Raw genomic sequence first — 16,789 nt, forward strand, 5'->3', positions numbered from 1 at the left:
TTAGTTTGAAGATGTGCATGGTAGAACTGACTTTCCTTCATCTCTCTTGGTTATTTGGCCTCACTGTCCTGTAACACTTTCCTTCAATTTCCTTGTCAATTTTACTTTAGCAAATTCTTTTTCATATACACCCTCTTTTGGGGTCCACCGCCACTAACCTACATCTCACATAAGTTATTCTAAATTGCCTCCTACTTCAGTTCTCCTGTACCCAGAGTTGCTGTCTCCTAATAAATGGTCCACAGTGCTGTCAGAGTAGCAGTTTCTAGGGAAGCCAGGATAAAAAGTGTAGCCCAAGTAAAACGAACATTGTGAGCAGGAGATACAAACATGAAGCAAAATGCTGTGTGCACAGGAAACTTCAAACAATTCTCTTTCACTATGACAATAACATGGGTGGGGTGAGGCTGCTGGCCCTGGAGAGTAGACCCAGGTTGGATAAGACTTTTATGTTTTCTAATAAAAGATTACACTGAGTTTTTAGTCAGTAAAGAGCTAGAAAATGCTTGCAAATCTATAAGGTAATCTGATTAGGACTTGGTGACAGTTAGATGCTTAAGGCCAAAGAGGCAAAGAGGGAAGATTGTAAATCTCATGGACATGGGATTGGCTTTTAGCCACTGTGACAATCACTGCCCATTACCTGCATGATAGCCAACCCCGCCCCCAGCCATTTCTTGCTCATAAAACCCTCACAGAGAAGAAGTGCTCGGTAAAGAGAGGTGCCTCCCTAAGTCTCCTGAGTCTTGATAATGGACCTAAAGAACAATTCTCATCTCATTCCCTTTTGCTAGTGCTGGTGAGTATGCAACTTAGGTTTGACCAGTTTGCTGGGGGCTTCTGGGGAAGGTTCATTTTTGGTAAAAATGAAGATATGATCCCTACAATTTCAGTAGCTATCTCATGACCACACAGAGTCAAGTTTGAGGGGCAATAACTAATATGTTGAGGAGAGCAGCATGTAAAAGAAGGAAGAACGCAGGTCCATAATGACATTAAACCAACCCTGGAGCCATCAACATTTGAAGTCCCCATCACATAAAATAGTAAATGCCCTCACTATAAAGCTATTTCTGGCTGAGTTTTTATGATTGGAGCTGTACTTGCCCTAACTAATATGTAATGAGATAGTCATTACACAGATACTGGAGCTGAACTTCTTAAGTTCAGCCCTTAGTGGTGGCACTTCTATTAGCTGTGTGAACTTGAATAAGTGACTTAGCCTTTCTGAGCTTCATTTTCATCATCTGTGGATTTCAAATAATAATGATAACAATAATAATAATAAAAATAATGCCTCTCTCAAGAGTGTGTTGAAAACCAAAAAGGCAATATATACAAAGCACATTAGAATATTCTGGTACATGGTAAGAACTTGATAAGATTCACTTGATTGTGCAGGTGTTCCACACATGCAAATTTTTATTGAATTGAATTCTAAAGTCCCAGACAAGTAGCAGACAGGTACCTCCATAGGGGTTCCTTGGCTGGCTTGGAGTAGAGGTTGGACTAGGACCTAGCTCTGGAAATAGACTTGGGGTTCCTCTGGCATCCTCAAAAGGAGGGAAACAATGGAGGCAGTAACACATACCCTCAGTAGAGCTAGGAAGTGTCTGTGGGTGATCAGTGTTCAGGCTCTTCTTAGAATAAAATTCTAATTTAAAAAAAAGTTTTAACTTTAAATGTTATATGTTATTAAATTATGGGTCAACTTTAGTCAAAATTTTTTAAGCACAATTTTTTTTTCTACTAAAATTTTCCTTTCTTCAATAACATCAGTGAAGACTGAAATTAGAGAACTTTTGATTTTAAGAATTGTTGTCCCCAGACTGGTCTTACCCGTGGTTTTTACATTTTCTTTTTACAATAGGCTCGGAATTTATTCTCTGACATAGGAATAATTCACACTTCTCCATTTTGAAGGACTTTATGTGGAGTGACTGAAAAAGTCCTTGCTCCCAAGGAAAGAGAACATCTGTTATCAATTAAATGTGAAAAGGTGAATTCTTTTGTATTAAAAATCAATTATAATGCTCTAGTCTATATAAACCTGCTACCAAATATATAATAGCTACTGAATGAACAGCATCAATTTAATAGCTTATAAAACAAAATATAAAATATAACATAATACCTAATGAAATTCACATTTATTTAGTATCTGGTATATGATATAGTAAGATGGCATGGTAAAACAATCATCAGATCTGGAGTTAAGAGACCCACGTTCAAACTCCAAGTTTAAATGTCTGGGGTCAAAACACTTAACTTCTTCAAGATTCAATTTTCCTTAGTTGCACACCTGGAATGATGATAATAATAATATATCACAAGTTAGTTGGGAAAGAACTCTATATAAAATTTAAAATTTAATGCAGATATTTCACTTACAATTTACATTGCATAAGTGGTTGATAATTTTTTAATTAAAAGGTATAAATTCCTTAAGTTTAAGGAAAATGGTAGGATAAATAGCTCTATATCTCTTGATAATTTCTATTATTTCAGTCCTTTATATGTAGTAAATCTGAAAAAAAAAATTTCTTCACTTGATAGTAAATTAGTATGTTTCCCATTTCCACTACCTAACTGTACCCTTGGCACATAAGAGATGCTAAAAAAAAAAAAAATGTAAATGTTTGCTAAATGTTTTGACCACTGTTATGAAATTCCAGTAGAATATCCAGAAATATTTATTCAGGCATGTAGATGAGAAATTTATGGAAAAGAAATTTAATGCAGAAAGGTAGAAAATCTGGGCAAAGGATGAACATCAAGGTTCACATCCCTCGTGTCAATTTCTATCTACTAATTCCTCTTGCCTCCTCTCAGATACTAGGCAAAGGTGCTCTACCACTGAACTGCATCTCCAGCCGGCTCTGCCTTCCTCTTATCTGTCCTTTCTTTCTTCCTTCATTGTCTATGAGTGTGCACACATCTGCAGCTCCCCATGTGTGGATGTAAGGACACACACACAACACACACACACATACCACACACACACAAATGCACACCCAATATTGAAAATGAAAACTGTTAAATCTAATGAAAACTTTATTTTAAAGAATAACTGGCTATTATTGGAATACGATAATAGTGTTTATTTATTAACTGATGGAATAATACTTTGCTTTGTTTTTAAATGTCTGTACTCTTATTCCATCCAAGCAACAGCTGTCGTGTTCTAGTATTCCTGACGTAGGGAGGGAAAATATAGCTGAAGAGTGAGGTTCTTGCAGAGGTTGTGGTAGAGCAAGTACATCTGGATATATAATTGGTTGGAGTTGCTTGTTATCAAATGCAGAATTGATAAAGAATTTGGGGAAGAAAATAGGCCAAGAGACAGAGCACAAAGCATAGGTTTTGGTATGGTCACAGGATAATGCTATCGAGGGACAAAACAGAAACTCCTGATAAGTTTTGTGATCTGAAAGCAGAGGAAATCTATGCTTTCCATCTCTGAGTAGTGTTCATCAAAGCAGAAGCATTGGTAGGAAAGCCCCCCAGTCAATATGGGGTAAGAAAAACTGAAGAGAAATGGCTGAATATATCAGTTTCCTGTTGTTGCTATTACTAATTACTATATATTTAGTGACTTAACGTAACATAGATGTCAGAAGTCCAAAATGGGTCTCAGTGGGCTAAATTCAAGGTGTGGGCAGAGTTGCAATTCTTTTTGGAGGTTCTGGGGAGAATTTGTTTTCTTACATTTTTCAGCTTCCATTGGTTTCCCCCATTCCTTTGTTCAAGGCCCCCTTCCTCCATCTTCAAAGCCAGCAATTGCCAGCGCAGTCTCCCTTACACTGTGCAGACATTGACTTTCCTCCCTCGTTCTTTTTTCTAAGACCCTTGTGTTTACATAGGGTCCAGCTGGATAATACAGGGTAATCTTATTTTAAGGCCAGCTAATTAACAATTGTAACTCCATTCTCCACCATAGTCCCCTCTGCTAGGAAATACAGCATGTTCACAGATTTTAGAGATTAGGGCATAGATATCTTCAGGAGGCCCCTATTCTACCTGCCACAGCTGTGATGCCTAACATGACTTCACAGAATGCCCAAAGTGTCAGGGGAATAACAAAGTGTTCAGCCCCCATGGCAGTTGAGAATAACATGGTCAGGGCATGAGAATAGCAAGGGGTATTGGACGGTGTAGGGAGGTTGGACTGTCAAACTCAAGAGAGTATAACAGGAAATTTGTATGACAGACCAGTGACTAAGAATGGAAAACCAGGTACCATGGAGGCTGATGTACATTTCAGTAGCTACTAGTCTGGAAATATGGTGGCTGAGGAGCAGACAATCTCTTTACTCCTGACTCCAAATACTTTATTATACATAATGTTGCCTTCTCTTCCTTCCCTTCATGAGCTTACATACAATCTCAACGAGAAAATGAAATGGGAAATCCCAAATCAACTGTTTCCCTGATATGGACTAAGGCTCATTTTCACAATTAATAGTTGGTGGGACATACGTAGAAAATATTTACATTTATGTATTTTTAAACACACATTTCACACTTGGATTTATTGTCTGATGTTTAAAGCACAGTAAACTCTCAGCATATTTTTAAAAATAAACTAAAACAAGTGCTTTTGCTTTCTTGTCTAAGCCCATTGGGAGTATGTGACCTTGCCTGTGCTTGTATTTTTCACATTTATACTTCAGAGACAGAGCAGAGGGTGATGGATCCCAGACTAGAACCCTGTGTCCTAGGAAGATATCTCCTCCCCCTTTTAATTTCTAAATGAATGCTTTTCCCAAGAAAGATCCTTTGTTCATCAACATATATGTCTATTTCTAATCCATTTGTGTTATTTTAGACTGGTTAAGGTGGGGCCCCTATTGGAAAACCCTTTTCAAATTCATTGCCTTTCCCGAGGCTCCTGTTAAAGAACTTCTTTAAAGGGCCCTCTTCTGCCATCAACATGAAATTTCACCTTAACAATGTCACAGGAGATGATAACATTAGCTGTAGAAGGTCTTTGCTAGGAGCTTTATGTGTTATCTCTAATTCCCACAACAGCTTTTCCAAGTAAGTATTATTAGCCCCAATTTTCATATGAGCAAATTGAGATTGCATTCTTCCAAGGTGCCTTAGCTCAGATCCCCTCAAATCCAAGCCTGACATAAAAGATTATGTGCAGGTCATTTCTTTGGAAAATGAGCAAAGGAGCAGGACTGAGGGACACAGGAAAAGAAACAGAGAAGGAAAAGCCAGTGTAGCAGGATGCATTATAAAGTTGGCTACTCTTGAAAGTTGCAGAGGTTAGTGTCTCTGGGCCCTTCAGAGCAGGCTTGTGAAGTACATGACAGAACTATTCACCTGGGCTAGGGAAGGGACAAGCATTTATCTTTGGTATTCAACCTTTGACTGGTCAAGGTGGCTCCAGCAGTGCTCACTGCCTGTCACTTTCTGGCTTGCATATAAAAATACCAACATGCTCCCAGGAATGCCCTAAGGCTAAGACTTCGGACAAGAAGCTAGAAATAGATGGAAGTGAAGCTAATTATCATCCTATTTTACCTGCATGAAGTTGGTTGAAGGCCATGCAGAAATGGCTAGGACATCAGTGGCTGTGGCACAGATGGGGCTAGAGGACATGAAGTGATATATGGGTGGCTGATACTCAAGGTCATGTAGATATGCAGGCCTACATGACTCCAAGGCTAGGTTTGCCTTCCATAATTCAGGTGAGTTCCCAAGAAGATGTTTGGTTTAGTGGAACTTAAGCATGAGTTTATTACCCTGGGTAATTAGATGAGGATCTTGTATTGATTTTACACTCTATCAGAAGTGGAACATTATACAACCACTCTTTGTATATCTGAGGGCATGAATCCTTTCCCCTATTAACCTCTCAAATGAGTGTGGAAATAAATACACTGAATATAGGGCTTTAAGATAGTGCCACCAAGTAAAAAAAATAATGTGAGCTTCATGTGCAAGTTTAAAATTTTTAATGTAGGCACATTAAGAAATGGAAAAATATACAAGAGACATTAACTTTCACAATCTACTTTAACTCACTGTTATCTATAGTGTTATCTATTATTTCAACATGTAATCAATGTAAAATGGTTGCTGAGCTAGTTTGCATTCTTTTTGTTTCATTTTGTCAAACTGTCTCCAAAATCTGGTATGCATTTCACGTGTGTCAGCACTCCTCACTTCAGACTAGTTATACTTCTATGGCTCAGTGCCACATGTAACTCATGTGACCGTGTTGGACCCTGGTTGATCTTTGGTTCTTTTTTTGAACCGAAGTAGTTACTCTGAGAAAGGCAATACTAGAGCACCTCTCCTTGGGATGAGATGGAGGAGGGAGGATTTCTATATACTTCTCTGACATTAGGACTTGAGTCTATACTATTTCTCTCTGAAATAAGCAAAATGTCAAATTGACAAGGCTCATAGCCAAAAGTGATTAGGACAGTTATTCCAAGACAAAACCAAGCCATACGTGACTCTAATGCTTCCAGGTTTGTTTCACTTGTTCACTTGGTCTTTAAACCGCAGGACAAATTATTTTTAACTTCAAAAAAGAGAAGATAAAAAATTTTAAATGTTTGTGCATTACACTGTGTTGTGAACAATGTTAAGATAGTAGTTCTAAAACTGAGTTCCAAACAAGGAATCCTGTTACACTTGAGTTATAATTTATATGCAAATACATTTGCTTTACTATTATAAAAACGGCATTTTTTTTATTTTCATAGGTTTATATTTCACACAAGGCACATATGTAATTTATATAAAGTTTAATAAGACATTTGGAAGATATAAGAATTAAAATAATGATTAAAAGCCCAGGATTTAGAGATGGACCTGGATTTAAATCCCAGCTTTACTACTTAACATGTGTAACTTTGAGCCAATCACTTAACTCAGTTTTATCTTTTTTCATGACGGGAATGACAATATCTGTCTTGGGTTATAGTAAGAAACAAAAAGGATATGTTGGAAACTTGGCACAGTGTCTGGCACATGGTTAGCCCTCACCCAAAGGCAGCTTTTACTGTTCATGAACAAAAGGTCTAATGATAAGGCAGTCACTGTGCCTTCGACGTTTCTCACAGTCGACCAGTTCAGAAAATCGTGTATGGAATCACGAAATACTGCGCACACCACGAAACTCGATCCTGTTCAGAAATTTACCAATAAAAGGGACATTTCCCTTTCAAATCTGGGAAAATTGTTCATTAAAATCCATAGGCTCAAAGCAACCTGGCTGGAAAGGTGTTGAGGTTTTTTGTTCTTTTGTCTCTTAATCCCTACACTGTGGCCTGATTCTCATAAGAGCTGAAATTAGCACTTTAATTTCCATATTATCTCCTTTATATTACGGATGAATAATGTGCTGGAATAAAGAAGGGGATCTTAGGGGGAATTACCAAAGATGAAAAAAAGTATTATGCTTCTTCCTGAACAGCCTTTTTTATCCTGCCCTGACTTATCTCTGTTGAAGGAGCAGACGTCTCCATCCACTCAGTACAGAGCTGAATTGCAGAAGCGACCCTCTGGGAAACAGGAGTCTCCTCAGATAAACCTCCTGCATTACCTCTCCCACATCCTCTTTTCCCTTCCCACTGGAGTCAAGTGGTACAGGTACGTTGACTTCTGTACAAAAATACTATTGGTTGCAGAGTCCTAGTCATGATAATAGGTAGAATATATTAAATGCTGCCTATGGACCAGGTATTACACTGAACATTTCATATGCATTAGCTCATTTATTCAACCTCATGAGCTGTTTCACAGATATAGAAACTGAAGCACAGATGCCTAATGTCTTTGCCCAGATAAGTAAGTGCTGAGGCAGAATTTCAAGAGACAATTTGACTCTGGTATCCACACCCAGTAGTACTGTACAAATCATCAAGGAGAATCATCCACCAAGAATCACTCACCAAGTTCTGCTTAACTTTTTGAACAGTCCATTCATTTTTCTCCATCTTCACCAACGGCATCTTGTCTAAAACTACCATTTTCTCTCTGCATGGAGAACTGCAATGGCTTCCAGCTTGTGTCTGTTTTCATTCTTCAAAAAGCCAAGGTTCCACACAGCAGTCAAATTGGATCTTTTGGAATATAAATCAGACTTTGCTCTTATTTTGCTCCAATGTGTAAAACCTTCTGCTGGCTTCTGCAACCCTTTTAGAATAAATCCAAAGTTCTTACTATGATCCTTCAAACTGTAGATCATCTGGGTACTGTTGACATCCTCACCTCTGTTCTTCCTATTCTCCTCACTCTCTCATCATATTATTCTTTCTTTTCTTCAAGTATGTCAAGTTCATTCTTCCTCTGGGGCCTTGGCACTGCTGTTGCCCCTGTTTGACACATTCATTTCTCGTATCTTCTTCACATAGCTGAATATTTTTTGTCATTCAAGACAAACACTCAAATGTCACCTCCTGAGGGAGGCGTTTCCTCCTCACTCTAACTAAAATCGTCTGCACCTTTATGACCCCCTGTTTATTTTCTTTTTATTTATTTATTTATTTATTTTTTTTTTAATTTTTTATTGTTGGTTGTTCAAAACATTACAAATTTCTTGATATATCATATTTCACACTTTGATTCAAGTGGGTTATGAACTCCCATACTTATCTCTACACAAAATTATTCATGCATTTATTTATTAGCCTCTTTTGTTTCTGCTTTCTGTTTCTCATCAGGAGAACATAAAGTTCCATGGAGTGGGGATCTCATCTGCTGTCGTCACTTCTGTATCTGCGGGGTCTAGAATGTGACCTGACATATAATTTGAATTTATTCACTAAATGTTATATTGAATAAAAATATAGATCAGTTAATTAATGACATGGCAAAAATCTGTCTTATTTGAACACATGTTGCTCTGGAGTCCTCTCATTAATATTAATGAGGTAGTGAGAAATGGGATATAACAGAAATAAGGACAGAAAAGCTGTGAATGATTAACTTTTTAAAAAAGTGAACCAGAGAATACATGGTTTATGTTGTTGACATTTTTGTCCATGCCTTCTATTGTGTCTCTGCCTACAGTACTTTTTTTTTCCTCTTTACTTCTCTCGAACAAAAGTTTTTGAGACCCTATATGCCAGATACTGTGCTAAGTACTTTGCCACATAAATGAGAAATTCTAAGGAAGGTCAATGGGTTCATACAAATAGTAATAACACAGTTGTCCTTTTTGTGATTTGTAAAAAAGCATCTCTGAACAATATAGCACATTACACATTTATTAAGAACCACCTATAAGGCAATTGCTGTGTCCCACGTTTCTAATCCCTGCTACACTGAAAGTTGAAGTGGGAAAGTCACTTTAGCGGCAGAGTTTGGGACCAGCCTAGGCAACATGGAGAAGCCCTCATTCAAAAAAGAAAAGAACAATCTAGAACAATCTGTTGACTTTTAGTAGTACCCAAAATAATTTTACTATCTAGGCCTTTGAGAAAAAAATGGCTTACCTCAAATACTTAAAATGTACATTGATTATTAGTAGTAGTCCTTTTTAGTGAAGGAAATTACTATTTGTTTCCTGTTTGTGAAATTATAAATCTCCTCTTATCTCTCTCTATTATTCTTCATCCTCCCCCTTGTTTTAAATTTATCATCTTAGGTTCAATCATGTTGCAAGTATAAATGATCCCCAAGTCTTATTTCTCTCCCATCTCCATAGCTCTGCCCCACAGTCTCTGCTTTCCTATCCATGTTTAAAGCATGGGCCTACTTTGGGTCACTCCAGTATTGTGAGAAAAGAGAGGAAAGTCTTTCTCTTGAAGGAAGCACATGTCCTTTCCCTCCTGTTTTGTTTGTCTAAACAGGTCAGGAAGATGGCCTATGTTCTTGGGGAAGGAGCCACTTGCCTCCTATTAGGAGATATCTCATATATAACTCCAGATAAAGTAATTCTACCACATACCCTCTGTACTTCTCAAATTTTCTGTGATGTATAGTATAGTAAATATGTAATATATAGTATACATAATATATATGTATACATATACATATATATTCTAGTATATATATATATGTGAATGTATATATATATATATATATATATATATATATATATACACACACACACACACACACACACATATACACACACACATACATACACACACTCACACTAGAAAAATATCTGAGAAGTTTATTTTTAGGGACTTTAAATTTTCTTTGGCTAGAATGCATTTAGCAGCAAATAATGAGAATTTGACTTTTAATGGCTTAAAAAATACTTACATTCTCACATAATAATAAATTTGAAGATAGACAGTTTAAGCTTTGCTTAGCAGCTCAGTCATGTTAGAGACAACGTCTCAAGAATTCTCTTCAATTTCCCTCAAGTGTACAGCTCATTTTCACAGATGGCTGCCACTGCTATGGACCTAACTTCTCCAAGAAAGGAAAGAAAAAAGGGACTTAAGAGATGCCTCAAGATCCATTTCTAGACTTCCTCTTCTATACTCAGGAGGCCCAAGTTCTCTGCTGCACAGGTGCTGGAAAATCCATAGGGAGCATGCTCAGCTTCCTGAAAGCCAGGGAAGGAATATTATTACAAGTTTATAACTGGATTAGAGGAACTGTGGAGAACAGTGTCAACAAGTTTCCCTTTCCCCTAAGGTTGAATAGTACATGACTTTACCCTGAAATGATTGTAATAAATATAGTTCAGTGTCTTCTCTCAAAATGGTGCTGAAACTGGGAACAGCAGACAATACACATTGAGTGAAAGCATCAATACCTGTATATTCACTCAGCTCAGGGCTCTTAAGAGAAAGAAGCTCATTAAATAGTCCTGTGCATAAAAGAAGAAGTGACAATCATCCCAACAGATAGGTAGACATACAAGCAGTATGAAAAATAAGGGAACAAACCAACCCAAACAGCCCCCAACACTTCAACAACCGACCCCATGAACCCCATGATGGAGGCAATGTCAGAGAAAGAATTTAGAAAGGTCATACTTAAAATGTTCAATGAGCTAAAAGAAGATGTAAGAAATAAACTTAGAAAATAAAGGAAGTAAAAGATTATTTTAATTAATAGAGACTCTGAAAAAGAATCAAATGCAAATGATAATCAAATGCAACTGAAAATGAAAGAATCAACATATCAAATTAAGAATTAAATGGAAAGCATTGCCAATAGATTCGACCACTTTGAAGACATATTTTCAGGCCTTGAAAACAGAGTATTCTATCTTAAAAATAAAGTCAACAGGGCTGGGGATGTGGCTCAAGTGGTAGCGCGCTCCCTGTCATGCGTGCGGCCCGGGTTCGATACTCAGCACCACATACAAACAAAGATGTTGTGTCCACCAATAACTAAATAAATAAATATTTTTTAAAAAAAGAAAGAAAATATAGTCAACAATAATAAAGAAAAGATGTTAAAAGACCAGAATACTCAAGAAATTTGGAATAATATTAACAGACTAAATTAGAGAATCACTGGTGTAGAAGGCTCTGACATGCAATCTAAATGAATGAATAATCTATTCAATGAAATAAAATTAGAATAGTTTTCAAATCTTAGGAATGAGATGGAAATCCAAATATAAAAGCCATACAGAACTCCAAATGGGCAAAATCAAAAAAGAGTCTCTTCAAGACACATTATAATGAAAATGCCTACTATACAGCATAAGGATAGAATTTTAAAAGCCACAAGAAAAAAAAATGGCAGCTCACATTTAGAGGTAAGCGAATTTGGATTTCAACAGACTTCTGAAACCAGACCCTAAAAGCTGGGAGGCCTTGGAATAAGATATACTGAACCCCCAAATAAACAAAGGTAGGGGGTAGGCAACCAAGATTACTATATCCAGCAAAATTATCCTTCATTATTGAAGATGAAATAAAAGCCTTCTATGATAAGCAGAAACTAAAAGAATTCACAACCACTAATCCTGCAGTACACAATGTACTCCATGAAATATTTCATGCAGAAAAAATTAAAAATAAAAATGAAAACCAGCATAGGGATAAATTACAGTAGAAGCATGGTCAATTAAAAGAGAATCAATCTGAATTAAATATTAGAAATAAATTTTTAAAGGCAGAAAATAAAAATTATTTCCCTATAATAGCAATGAATGTAAATAATCAAGACTCAATAAAAAGACACACATTGACAGACTGGACTTAAAAAACAAGACTCAAGCATATGTTATTCCTTGCCTTACAGACAAAAACATCCACAGACTGATAGTGAAAGGATAGGAAAAGATATAGCATGAGAATGGAAACCAAAAGCAAGCACAAATAGCTGCTCTCGTATCAGACAAAGTAGATTTCAAGCCAAAATTCATCAGAAAAGGCAAAGAACATCATTTCATACTGGTTAAGGGAATCATCCAACAACAACATTTAATGATTTGAAATATTTATGCCCTAAACAATAACACATCTACATATACAAAACAAACCCTTCTCAATATAAAGATACAAATAGACCAGAATATAACAACAATGGATGATTTCAACACACCTCACGTTTCAACAACATTTTAATCAAATGGACCAAACACACATCTATACAATATTTTTTTCATCAACTGAATTCTCAGCATCACATGGAATATTCTCTAAAGTAGACCATATATTAGAGCACAAAGAAAATCTTAGCAAATACAAAAAAAGAGAGAGACAGTTTCTTGCATCCTATCAAATCACAGTGGAATGAAATTATAAATAAATCATAAGATAACAAAACAAACAATTTACTATTTAGAGATTAAATAATATATTCTTAAGTGAGGAATGACTCACAGAAGAAATTATGAGAATTAAAAAAAGTTCTTAGAAACAATAAGAATAGAGATACAACATAACAAAATCCCTGGGACAGTATGATGGCAATTCTAAGAGAAAAGTTTATAGCAAGGAGTTCCTACATTTAAAAAATTGATACCAAATAAATAATCTAACATTATACCTCAAGTCCCTCGAAAAAGAAGAACACAATAACACCAAAATCAGTAGAAGATGGGAAATAATTAAAGTTAGAGCTGAAATCAGTGAAATTGAGAGTTAAAAAAATTACAAAGGATCAATTAAATGAAGAATTGGTTCTTCAAAAAGATAAACAAGATTGACAAACCCTTTGACAAAGTAACCAAAAGAAAGAGAAGACCCAAATTGACAAATTAGAGATGAAAAAAAAAGAAGAAGAAGAAGAAGCTATCACCACAGGCACTACTGGAATCCAAAGTATCATTAGAAAGTAATCTGAAATTTATACTCCAATAAACTAGAAAATCTCAAAGATATTGAGATTCCTAAAGACATATGATCTACCCAAATTGAACCATGAGGATGTAGAAAGCTTAAACAGAGCAATATCAAGTACTTAAATTGAAGGAGCTAGGGCCTGCGACCCACCTGCAGAAGAGGAGCAGCCGCCTGCTGAGAGGCTGAGCCGCCCCTCCCCCTGCGCCGGCATAGTAGAGGGAACTGGGACCAAACACAGAGCAGGCCCAGCGGCCTGCTGAGGGGCAGAGCCGCCCCCCAACCCCCTCGCCTGCCAGGTAGGGGAAGGGAGAACACCGACAGAAAAGGCCCAGTGGCCTGCGGCGGGACAGAGCTTCCAATCACTCCTGCAAGGTAGGCGGGCCTGCGACCCACCGGCAGAAGAGGAGCAGCCGCCTGCTGAGAGGCTGAGCCGCCCCCTCCCCCTACGCCGGCATAGTAGAGGGAACTGGGACCAAACACAGAGCAGGCCCAGCGGCCTGCTGAGGGGCAGAGCTGCCCCCCACCCCCCGCGCCTGCCAGGTAGGGGAACTGTGACCACCGACAGAAAAGGCCCAGTGGCCCGCGGCGGGACAGAGCTTCCAATCACTCCTGCAAGGTAGGCGGGCCTGCGACCCACCGGCAGAAGAGGAACAGCGGCCTGCTGAGAGGCAGAGCCGCCCCCTCCCCCCCGCGCCTGCAAGGTAGTCGGAACTGAGACCACCATCAGAACAGGTCAGACCTGCAACCGAGAGACAGAACAGGCCCAGTGGCCTGAGGAAGGGTAGAGCCGCCCCCCCCCCCACGCCTGCAAAGTAGGCGGACCTGCGACCCACTGGCAGTACAGCCCCAGAGGCCTGCAGAGGGGCAGTGCCGCTGCCTGCGCCTGCAAAGTAGGTAGAACTGCGACCACCGACAGAACAAGCCTAGCGGCCCGCAGAGGGACAGAGCCGCCGCCCGCGCCTGCAAGGTCGGCGGACCTGCTACCGACTGGCAGAGCAGGCCCAGCGGCCTGCCGGCGTGGTAGGCACATTGCCCCAATTGGAGGAGGGGCAGAGCCGCCGCCCGCGCCTGCGAGGGAGACTTTGCAACTATACAAGACCAATATAAATATATAGGGGGAAAATTCAATAGCACAACAGTTTCACCAAGAAGAAAGGAACGCGAACAGTATGAAGAGACAAGGAAAGAAAGGACCACAAGCATTGCAGGTCAACTCAACGTTAGAAGAGGTAATAGCTGCAGCTGATGGAATGTCAGATAAAGAATTCAGGATATACATGCTTCAGATGATCTGGAGTCTCAAGGAAGACATCAGACAGCAAAATCAGACAATGAAAGATCACTTCAACAATGAATTACATAAACAAATCCAAGAAGCAAAAGATCAACTATACAGGGAAATAGAGGTTATAAAAAACAAACAAACAGAAATCCTAGAAATGCAGGAAGCAATAAGCCAACTTAAAAACTCAATTGAGAATACTACCAGCAGAGTAGAACACTTAGAAGACAGAACATCAGACAATGAAGATAAAGTATTTCAACTTGAAAAGAACATAGACAGCTCAGCAAGACTGTTAAGAAACCATGAGCAGAACATCCAAGAAATATGGGATAACATCAAGAGACCAAATTTAAGAGTCATTGGGATACAGGAAGGAACAGAGTTTCAAACCAAAGGAATGAGCAATCTATTCAATGAAATAATTCGAGAAAACTTCCCAGACTTGAAGAATGAGACAGAACCCCAAATCCTAGAAGCCTACAGGACGCCGAGTGTGCAAAATCATAAGAGACCCACACCTAGACACATTATAATGAAGATGCCCAACATACAGATTAAGGAGAGAATTTTAAAAGCTACAAGAGAAAGGAAGCAGATCACATTTAGGGGTAAGCCAATCAGGATAACAGCTGATCTTTCAACACAGACTCTGAAAGCTAGAAGATCCTGGAATAACATATTTCAAACACTGAAAGAAAATGGGTTCCAACCAAGAATTGTGTTTCCAGCGAAATTAAGCTTCAGGATGGAAGATGAAATTAAAACCTTCCACGATAAACAAAAGTTAAAAGAATTTGCAGCTAGAAAACCATCTCTTCAAAACATCCTTGGCAAAACATTACAGGAAGAGGAAATGGAAAATAACAATGAAAACCAACAGTGGGAGGTAGGACACTAAAGGGGGGAAAAATAATCAAAGTGAAAAACAAACCATGTTTAGTAACATAAATAAACAAATATGGCTGGAAGAACAACCCATATCTCAATAATAACCCTAAATGTTAATGGCTTAAACTCACCAATCAAGAGACACACGCTAGTAGAATGGATCACAAAACAAGACCCAACAATATGCTGCCTACAGGAGACGCATTTGATAGGAAAAGACATACATAGGCTGAAGGTGAAAGGTTGGGAAAAATCATATCACTCATATGGACTTCGGAAACAAGCAGGAGTATCCATACTCATATCAAATAAAATAGATTTTAAGCCAAAGTTAATCAAAAGGGATAAAGAGGGACACTACATACTGCTCAAGGGAACCATACACCAACAAGACATAACAATCATAAATATATATGCCCCAAACAATGGTGCAGCTATGTTCATCAAACAAACTCTTCTCAAGTTCAAGAGTCTAATAGACCACCATACAATAATCATGGGAGACTTCAACACACCTCTATCACCACTGGACAGATCTTCCAAACAAAAGTTGAATAAGGAAGCTATAGAACTCAATAACACAATTAATAACCTAGACTTAATTGACATATATAGAATATACCACCCAACATCAAGCAGTTACACTTTTTTCTCAGCAGCACATGGATCCTTCTCAAAAATAGATCATATATTATGTCACAGGGAAACTCTTAGACAATACAAAGGAGTAGAGATAATACCATGCATCCTATCTGATCATAATGGAATGGAACTGAAAATCAACGATAAAAAAAGGAAGGAAAAAGAATACATCACTTGGAGAATGAACAATAGGTTACTGAATGATCAATGGGTTATAGAAGACATCAAGGAGGAAATTAAAAAATTCTTAGAGATTAATGAAAACACAGACACAACATATCGGAATCTATGGGACACATTGAAAGCAGTTCTAAGAGGAAAATTCATTGCTTGGAGTTCATTCCTTAAAAAAAGAAAAAACCAACAAATAAATGATCTCATACTTCATCTCAAAATCCTAGAAAAAGAAGAGCAAAACAACAGCAAAAGAAGTAGAAGGCAAGAAATAATTAAAATCAGAGCTGAAATTAATGAAATCGAAACAAAAGAAACAATTGAAAAAATTGACAAAACTAAAAGTTGGTTCTTTGAAAAAATAAACAAAATCGACAGACCCTTAGCCATGCTAGCGAAGAGAAGAAGAGAGAGAACTCAAATCACTAACATACGGGATGAAAGAGGCAATATCACAACAGACACTTCAGAAATACAGAAGATAATCAAAAATTATTTTGAATCCTTATACTCCAACAAATTAGAAGATAGTGAAGGCATCGATAAATTTCTTAAGTCATATGATCTG

The sequence above is a fragment of the Marmota flaviventris genome, chromosome 9 (genome assembly GCF_047511675.1).
Source record: "Marmota flaviventris isolate mMarFla1 chromosome 9, mMarFla1.hap1, whole genome shotgun sequence".
In the NCBI taxonomy this organism is placed as follows: Eukaryota; Metazoa; Chordata; class Mammalia; order Rodentia; family Sciuridae; genus Marmota; species Marmota flaviventris.